This window comes from Papio anubis, chromosome 15 (assembly GCF_008728515.1).
Source record: "Papio anubis isolate 15944 chromosome 15, Panubis1.0, whole genome shotgun sequence".
Classification (NCBI taxonomy): Eukaryota; Metazoa; Chordata; class Mammalia; order Primates; family Cercopithecidae; genus Papio; species Papio anubis.
In genome coordinates this window covers 25901826-25911605 of record NC_044990.1, presented here as the reverse complement: position 1 = coordinate 25911605, position 9780 = coordinate 25901826, and the positions used below count along the sequence as shown (strand labels likewise).

The 9780-nt window shown below is 35.7% G+C and overlaps 1 long non-coding RNA gene across 1 annotated transcript in view; it reads right to left on the bottom strand.

Moving 5' to 3' along the window:
• Positions 1-1581: 1581 nt before the first annotated feature.
• Positions 1582-9780, bottom strand: part of LOC110741687 — a 56666-nt gene continuing 48467 nt past the window's right edge. Inside the window, exon 3 of the long non-coding RNA XR_004178698.1 lies at positions 1582-1658. This is a non-coding gene — a long non-coding RNA (uncharacterized LOC110741687). The remainder of the gene's footprint in view (positions 1659-9780) is intronic.

Genomic DNA, 9780 nt, shown 5'->3' with positions numbered 1-9780 from the left:
AAAAATAATCAAAAGACATTCTGTGACACCTACATGGTATACAGGGTCCCGTAGTGGGTATACTATGACTTCATCAGTGGTGTGCTGGAACCAGCTGGTACAGGCTTCCCAGAACCAATTCTTAAAATTTCCAGATTTGCATCAGTTGTTAAACATATTTATTATGAATTACTAAATTACACAAACTAATAACTACATAAATTATACTATAAAAAAGGTAAGAGATTTTCAAAGTCATCAGTTCCTAATTCTTATGCCTTTGTGGTTATTTATGCTTGTCATAATATGATTAACATGTATATATGTGATATCATATATACACATATATATATCATATATACACATATATATCATATATATCACATATATATCATATATATCACATATATATGATAAATTCTATATAGTGGTGTGGTGTGTTACTGTTCATTTTTTCCCAGCTCTAATTCAGTGATACCATATTGGCAGCTTGAAATCACCCACAGTGAAAATATTTACACCATGAGAATTGGCAAATGTTACAAATCAGGTTTTTTTTTTTTTTCTTGGAAAGCTAGTCTCTAACATTTACCAGCACACCACATCCAGTGTTTACTGGTGGTGATGCCAGGCTCACCATCTACAGTCCAGATAGCAGCAGGGTGTCCTCACCGGCCTGTATGTCCATGGCTGTGACCATCAGACTCACATTGTTTCTACCTCCATCCTGCGCCTGACCCTCTAGTTTTCCTAAAAGTCTGTGAACTCATCTCTATTCCTCCAATATAGACCGTCCCCAACTTACGATGATTTGACTTAAAATTTTTCAACTTTACAATCATGTGCAACTGTCATAATTTTGACATAATGTACAGTATTTGACAAGTTACATGAGCTATACAACACTTTATTATAAAATAGGCATTGGGCTAGATAATTTTGCCTAACTGCAGGCTAACATGTTATAAGCATGTTTAAGGTAGACTAGGACAAGCTGTGATGTTCAGTAGATTATTTAGATGCATTTTTGACTTACGACATTTTCAACTTAAGATGGGTTTATCAGGATGTAACTCCATTGTAAGTCAAATAGCATCTGTATATTCTGTTTTTGCTCAAGTTAACCCATTTCTATTTCCAAATAAGAATCACAGCAGTTTTATCATATTTTCAAAATCTATCACAGACAACCAACTCTGACACCCCTCACCATATGTACATACTTTCCTTTTGCTACATGTAGCTGTTATTCAGGCTTCTATAATTGCACTGAGCACAGCAATGTAATATATTTGTTTATACCTCTGTGTCCTTGAAGCTAGGAACATTGTCTTATTTACCTTTATTTCTCAAGGTGCTATCACCAGGCCCACAACAGAGAAGGTCATAAATAAATTATTTATTTACTTATAAATAGTAAGATTTACTTATAAATAAATAATTGTAATGATTAAACAGTTCATAATTATTAAACAGTAATAATTGCTTGTAGTTGTTCATTTTCTTCATAAGGAAGCTGGGGGTTGTGTGGTGGCAGTTGTGGATGCATTCCATTGCTCATGGGACCAACACTTCTGAAATGACCTCCAACATCACTGTGATTCAGGAAAGGTGAATAGGGACATGCAATTTGAATCCTCCTTTGTTTACTGTAGCTGAAGCTGCATGACTCAGAAACTCTGTGGAGAAGGGACAGGAGGGGATATGGTGATGTTATCATTCAGAAACTGAAAGATAATGTCCAGTAAATCTTCCACTCAAAATAAAAATCTATGCTTAGGAAGAATAAAAGAAAAGGTCAGATTCAAAAATTAAAGAGCATGAACCAAAAAGCAACAGCACAAAAAACGGTTGAATGGCTAACCAAAAGAAAACTATCAATGATAGGAAAAATTGAAGAAGAATATACAGAAAGAAAACCGGAGAATATATATATATATAAGAACACAGCCAAAATATAAAGTATCTTTAATTTTGAAAGGAGTTTTGATTGTCTCCTTATGTATGAAGGATTTTATGGGCTGTACTTAAATTTAATCCAGTGCTTTCAGAATAAGGCAAGGGAATGTAGTTCTATCAGTAATATTTGTAATCCAAGTTAGAGACTTTGTTACTAGCACCCTTCAAATTAATGTGGTCAGATATAGTTTTAATTGACACAATAATTTTCACAGTGGGTGTAATGATTTATATAAATGTAAATCCAAAATTGTACTCTGATCTAATCAGTCTGCAATTACTGTTGAAGTAAACATGTGAACTGTATTGTCAAGGGAATAAATCTAATGAAAAAGCTGCAGGGAAAATTGCTTATTATGCTCATAAAAGATAAAGGAATCAATATGAGGTCTGTTTGTTACATGGTTTTGCATAACTTTTATTAACTGAACAGACATTTAAAGGATTTTCTAAGTTTTCTCTGAATTGTCAGATAAGAATGTTAGAAGCAGAACAGATAAAATAATGAATGTAAAAGTTCTAAATATTAATACATTAAAACAATAAAGTATAAAGAGTATCTAGAACAGCGAGAATCTCTAAAATGGTAAAGTGGGGATACACATAAATCCATTCCTTCATAAAAGCAGTGAGAACATTGGCAAAAAAAAAAATTGTCAACATCAACTTGTTCAGAACTTTGAAAATTAAGCAGTCTTGCAACAATTCAAGGAGTAAAATTTATTTAAGAAACACTGGTTACATCTTGGTACAAAAAGGGATACTTAAAAAACAAACTTTACTGAAGTATAATTTACCTACCATAAATTTAACTCATTTTTAGCTGTGCAACCAGTGATTTCTACTAAATTTATTATGTTGGAAAACTATCACCATAATCCAATTGTAGAACATTTCTATCCCCTCAGTAAGATCCCTCATGGCCTGGCATGGTGGCTCATGCCTGTAATCCCAGGGCTTTGGGAGGCTGAGGTGGGAGGATTGCTTTAGTTTAGGAATTCAAGGCCAGCCTGAGCAACATGGTGAAACACTGTCTACAAAAACCACACATATTGGCCGGGTGTGGTAGCCTGTGCCTGTAGTTCCAGTTACTCTGGAGGCTGAGGTGGGAGGATCACTTGAGCCTTGGAAATCAAGGCTACAGTGAGCCATGATCGTACCATACCACTGTACTTCACCCTGGGTGACAGAGTGAGAGCCTGTTTCAAAAAAAAAAAAATCCCTAATGCCTGCCATGAATTTGAGAGTTATTATAAAGGATGCCTTAAATGCCAAGAACTCACACATAGACATAGACCTTCCTTTTGTTCTTTTCCTTTTTCAGTCTATCCCAGTCATTCTCAAATTCATGGTATATTCTAGTTATTAAACGACATGTGGATTTTTTTGTGGATATTTTAAAGTATTTTAGGGGTAATTTTTACTGTATTTTATTTTTGCTTCATGTAGGACATTAGATTCTTTAGATAATCATAATTAAACTTTGCTATCTTCTTTAACCCAATGGTTACTAAGAAAACATTTATTAAATATCCAAGTGGCTGAGATTTTTTGTTCAATTGTTTAAACATTGCCAGTAGTTTGTAATCTTGTTGTATTTTATTAAAAAATGGAATGTTGAAGTTTTGCTTTGGATTTAGTGAAAAGAACTTGAAGCTAGTTATGGTCATTATTTTAAATGCTTAATGAACATCTAAAAGACTATGTTAGCTTCAAAATATAATACATTTCATTGTATTATTAAAATTATCTAAATCCTTATTTATATTTTCTTATTTGATGTGTCAGTGACTAAGATAGGCGTACCATTATAATTATGTTTTAGTCTATTTCTCTCCTTAAAAGTCTTAGAATTTTTTCTTCATTTGTTTTGGTGCTTTGCCATCAGGTACATAAACTCTCATGCTTTCACGACTCCCTTGTACTAGCTTATTATGACTGGATTTTGTATTATAGTTTTAATAAATATAAAATTACATATCTAAGGATTTTTTCCTGTCAAAACTATCACCTCAACTACATCTTTTTTGCCTTTGAATGGTACTTATCTTTGAGGTTTTTTTTTTTTTTTTTTTTTTTTTGAGACGGAGTCTAGCTCTGTCGCCCAGGCTGGAGTGCAGTGGCCAGATCTCAGCTCACTGCAAGCTCCGCCTCCCGGGTTTACACCATTCTCCTGGCTCAGCCTCCCGAGTAGCTGGGACTACAGGCGCCTGCCACCTCGCCCGGCTAGTTTTTTGTATTTTTTTAGTAGAGACAGGGTTTCACCGTGTTAACCAGGATGGTCTCGATCTCCTGACCTTGTGATCCGCCCGTCTCGGCCTCCCAAAGTGCTGGGATTACAGGCTTGAGCCACCGCGCCCGGCCATCTTTGAGTTTTAAACTTTCTTTATCCTTTTGCTTTTTGTCATATTTTTTATAAACAACATATAGTTAGTTTTAATTTAGAAAGTGGACTAGATATATTTTACTATGAGCACATACAAACTAACCTCACACTTTTTTGTTTTGTTTTGTTTTTGAGACAGAGCCTTGCTTTGTCGCCCAGGCTGGAGTGCAGTGGCGAGATCTCGGGTCACTGCAACCTCTGCCTCTTGAATTCAAGCCAACCTCCTACCTCAGCCTCCTGAGTAGCTAGGACTACAGGCATGTGCCACCACACCCAATTAATTTTAGTATTTTTAGTGGAGATGGGGTTTCACCATGTTGGCCAGGCTGATCTTGAACTCCCGACCTCAGGTGATCCGCCTGCCTCAGCCTCCCAAAGTGCTGGGATTACAGGCGTGAGCCACCACACCCAACCAACCTTACACTTTTTAGCTAATGCACTGTATTCCATTACCTGTATACCATTACTCAGTAACTTCCTATGAGTAAGCATTTGGGTTATTTCCAGTTTGAATCTTTGGTTATTATAAATGTGGTGATGAACAAAATCATATGTATAGCTTTCTGTATGTGAAATTATGTAAATAAAATGAATTACATGCAATGGTGTTTGTGGATTAAAAGGTAAGTGTATTTTAGTTCCTTGATATTGCCAATGTATCCATCAAAAAATTTACATTGGATATGGAAAGTACAACAGGCTATAATTGTATGCAGATTTATTTCTCTTCCCATTCAGCTATTAAAGATAAGGAGACACTATCTGCTGGAAGAGAGAAAACAATCCAATTTATTTTTCTTCCAAATGAATAACTGATATTTCCAACATTATTAAATAATCCTTATTGCTTTTTGAAATGTCATTTTCATTATATTTTGACTTCCCATATAAAATGAATAGACTTCTAATCGGTATATTTTTCCAGTATCATGGTGATGTACCAGATTGTTATGATTTCTTTTTTTTTTGAGAGGGAGTCTTGCTCTGTCACCCAGGCTGCAGTGCAGTGGTGCAATCTCCACTGCACTGCAGCCTCCACCCTCTGGGCTCAAGCAATCCTCCCACCTCAGCCTCCCAAGTAACTGGGACTGCAGAGGCATGCCACCATGCCCAGCTAAGTTTTTGATTTTTTGGTAGAGACAGGGTTTTATCATGTTGCCCAGGCTGGTCTCAAACTCCTGAGCTCAAGAGATCCACCTGCCTTGGTCTCTCAAAGTGCTGGGATTACAGGTGTGACCCACCGTGCCTGGCCATATTGTTATGATTTCTATTATTATGGTTTCTTTCTAATTTGGTCTTGAGGTATTTCTCTTGGGTGTGGCCAAAAGCCAAGATAGACCTCTCTACAAGAGCCCTGATGGGGGAGTTAGGTTTGGTTGTGTGTGTCGGGTGAGACACAATGAGGAAGTTAAACTAAAATGCACAAAACAGAAGAAATTCATTGCTTATAGGTCCCAAAAGGGTTAGGAGTACCAAGAGGACATCTGGGAATGGCAAGGAGCTTCACCAGTGGGTGGAGAGAGAGAGAGTGGGGACCCGTGGGTGTTATGCCTTAGGCTTTCTTGTGGGGTTGTGGATTGGGTAGTTTAAAGAAAACATACACAAATTGGGGAGTGTATTTACATGTCTCTGGTTTTGACCATTAGGTTTTATCATGATAAGCAGTTATGGCGTGTGCTGGGTTTGGGGTCAGTGAAGGAGGAACAAGCATGCCACGTTACAACAAACACTCGGGGAGGGAAAGTTTTAGCTAGTCTGAAGGTGACAGGGTAGGACTGAGTTTCAGACACCTTATGTCAGACCTAAAATTGGATATCAAGGCAGCAACTATACTAAACAAATTTATGATACAAACTTTTTAAAAAACATTATTTTAGCTTTGTATGTTAATATATATCATATCATAGTTTGCACTTCAATTATACCTCATTTACATACACATGGCAATGACAGAAAAATATAAAAATAGAAATCAAAAACATTGTTATATAAAAAATGTGATATACATTTTTTGGTTAACCCTTATTGGAACAAAAAAGTGAAATGATGAATGATGTGTGTGGCTAAAGCTATTGAGCTGTTGTTCTCTGAACTATGAAGTGGATTGTGTTGGTCAGGGCCTTGACTGTGTAGTAGAGGGGACAAAACTATTTCATACAACTGAGGGGCTTGAGACAGGCTTACTACTTCTTGAAGTGAGGAGCTGGAGTATACCACTCTCAAACCCAGTTTTGAAAGCAGACAAACAGGTAAACTGAGGCCAATTTATGCATGGAGCATGAAACCAGCATTAACTTCCTACCCAAGCCAGGTACAGATATAAGGAAATTAGAGACAAATACCTTGTGAATACAGATGTAAAAATCCCCAAGAAAATACTAGAAAATGCAATACAGCAGCATATTAAATGGATTGAACACCATGGCTAAATGGAATTATTCTAGAAATGCAGCATATGAAAACCAACCAATGTAATATATCATCTTAGCACAATGGAAGGAAAAACTCACATAATCATCTCAACTGATGCAGGAAAAGCATCTGACAACATCCAACACCCTATCATGATAAAAAGAAAAACAAAAAACACACTCAAAACACTAAGACAAAGGGAACTTTCTCAACATGATGAAGGGTATTTATGAAAGCCTACAGCTAATATCATACTCAATGGCAAAAGATTAACAGCTTTCTCCCTAAGATCAAGGACCAGACAAGGAAGCCTGCAATCACTACTCCTGTTCCACCTGGTCCTGGAAGTTCTAGCCAAAGTAATTAGACAAGAAAAAGGAATCAAAGGCATCTAATTTTAAGAGAAAGAAGTAAAACCATCTCTATTTACACATAGCATGAACTTACACATATTAAGTCCTAAAGAGCTCACAATAAAACTACTAGAACTGATAAACACATTCAGCAAAATTGTGGAATGTAAGATTAACATGTAAGAATCGATTGCATTTCTAACACTATCAATGGCCAATTCAAAAAGGAAATTTAAAAAGCAATTCTATTTGTACTAAGTGAAAGAGGCCAAACACAATCACAAAACACAAAAAGCCACATATCATAGGATTCCATTTATATGACATATGTACAATAGACAAATCCACAGAGACAGCAGATTAGTGGTTGCCAGAAGCTAGGAATAGGATGTAATGGGGAATGACTGCTTGAAAAGCAAGGGGTTTCCTTTTGATGTGATGAAATGTTACGGAACTAGATAGTGTTGATAGTTGCACAACACTCTGAACGTATTAAAAGTCACTGGGTCAGGCGCGGTGGCTCATACCTGTAATCCCCGCACTTTGGGAGGCCGAGGTGGGCGGATTACCTGAGGTCAGGAGTTCGAGACCAGCTTGGTCAACACGGTGAAACCCCGTCTCTACTAAAAATACAAAAATTAGCAGGGCATGGTGGCACATGCCTGTAATCCCAGTTACTTGGGAGGCTGAGGCAGGAGAATTGCTTGAACCTGGGAGATGGAGGTTGCAGTGAGCCAAGATTGTGCCACTGTTCTCCAGCCTGGCAGACAGAATGAGACTCTGTCTCAAAAAAAAAAAAAAAAAAAAAAAAGTCACTATACTAAACAAACGTATGATGCAAACTTTAAAAAAAAATTATTTTAGCTTTATATGTTAATATATATCATATAATAGTTTGCATTTCAATTATACCTCGTTTACAGACACATAGCAATGACAGATAAATATAAAAATAGAAATCAAAAACATTGTTATATAAAAAATATGATATACATTTTTGGTTAACCATTATTGGAACAAAAGTGAAATGATGAATGATGTGTGTATGTTTAAAGTGGTTGAAATTGAAATTGTGAATTTTATGTAATGTGAATTTTACCTCAATAAAGGAAGATAAGAAAACATTAGGAAAAATATAAAAAGTTGGACAAATTTAATTATAAATAATAAGGGTAGAAAATGTTCAAATATTTTGTGAATTATAGAACTCGTGAATTGACCAAACTTGTCCATTTGGACTGGACTGAAAAACTAATACAGATACATGCTGTTTAAAGGAGACGTATGTAAATCAAGTTTCTAGGAAAATAAAATGATGGAAAAAGATGAAGCAAAAAAATAAACTCGAAGTGTAGTTTGTCTATATAATTATCAGACAAATATATTTTAAGACGTAAATCAATCTTGTTATAGGGTGGGTCATTTATAATGACAAAAGGTACAACTCACCAAGAAGAATAAAACAATTTGGTGTGTACCTAATAAATATCCTCAAAATATATAAAGCAAAAAATGATAATATAAGGAAAAACTGACAAATCCATTTTAGTGGGACATTTTAACATTCCTTTCTCAATTAAATCTGAGCAACAGGTTTGAAGTAAAGGAAATATAAAAAGTCAACCATTCAGCAATGAATTCACTATCCCAGAGCACATTTTTCACAAACATACATAGAAAGTTACAAAAAAGATCTTATCTAATTGATCACAGATTAGTGAGCCTAACACATTTCAAAAATAGGTATAGACAAGGTTCTCTCTCTGATGCTACCTCCCTTGCAGTTACTTCCCAGTGTCTCTTCTAAACTCTGTCATTCAGTTATCACAAAACCATGCCTTTAAATCAGAATCTCCTTACTGTCAATTTAGTTCGGAGATATGATGGGTTTAATCACAGGATATTTAGCAAAATTAAAAACTCCTCAGCCATCATTCAACATATTTATCTTAAATACTCTAATACTGTAATAGGATTGTCTCACTAGAACTCAAAAGGCCACAGTATTGTTAATCACTTAAACTCCTGTTTGATGCGTGACCTTAGTTCCTCTAAGGACTTAGGGAGTCAAAGTAAATGGAATTTCTACAGTATGTTCAAAATTACCATAGAGTATCTTATCTTAAAACCAAGCCAGGTATAATTATAATAATATTGTTAATAACAGCAGCTACTAATTATTAGACACGCTAAGTTGCTAGGTCCCTGATTTTTTTCAAATGATAATAGTAGTATTTGTCTAGCACGTATTAAATCCCTGACTCTATTCTAAGTGCTTTACAGGTATTATCTTATTTAACCCTGCAAAACTTTATAAAGTAGGTGTTATGGTTTTTCCCATTTTTACAGAAGAGAAATTGCAAGCTTAGAAAATTTAAGAAACTTGCCCAAGCTTACACAACTAGTAAGTGGTATTACAGAAATTCAAACTAAGATCTCCTACTCCAAAACCCAAGCCATTAACCCCTACCCTACCCTTCCTCTCCACGTATCTCATTTTATTTATTGATCATTGTCTTCTTAGTAGCATTATAGTACAGATAAGGCAAGTGAGGCCCCAGGAGGGCAAATAAGCTTCCCAAGACCAGAGCTAATCAGTAGCAGAACAGGCCTTGAAAATTCAGTTTGCCTGATTTCCACACCTGTGCTCTTAACGTCTCTGCACATGTGTTTAGACTAGAGCCTTGGCAA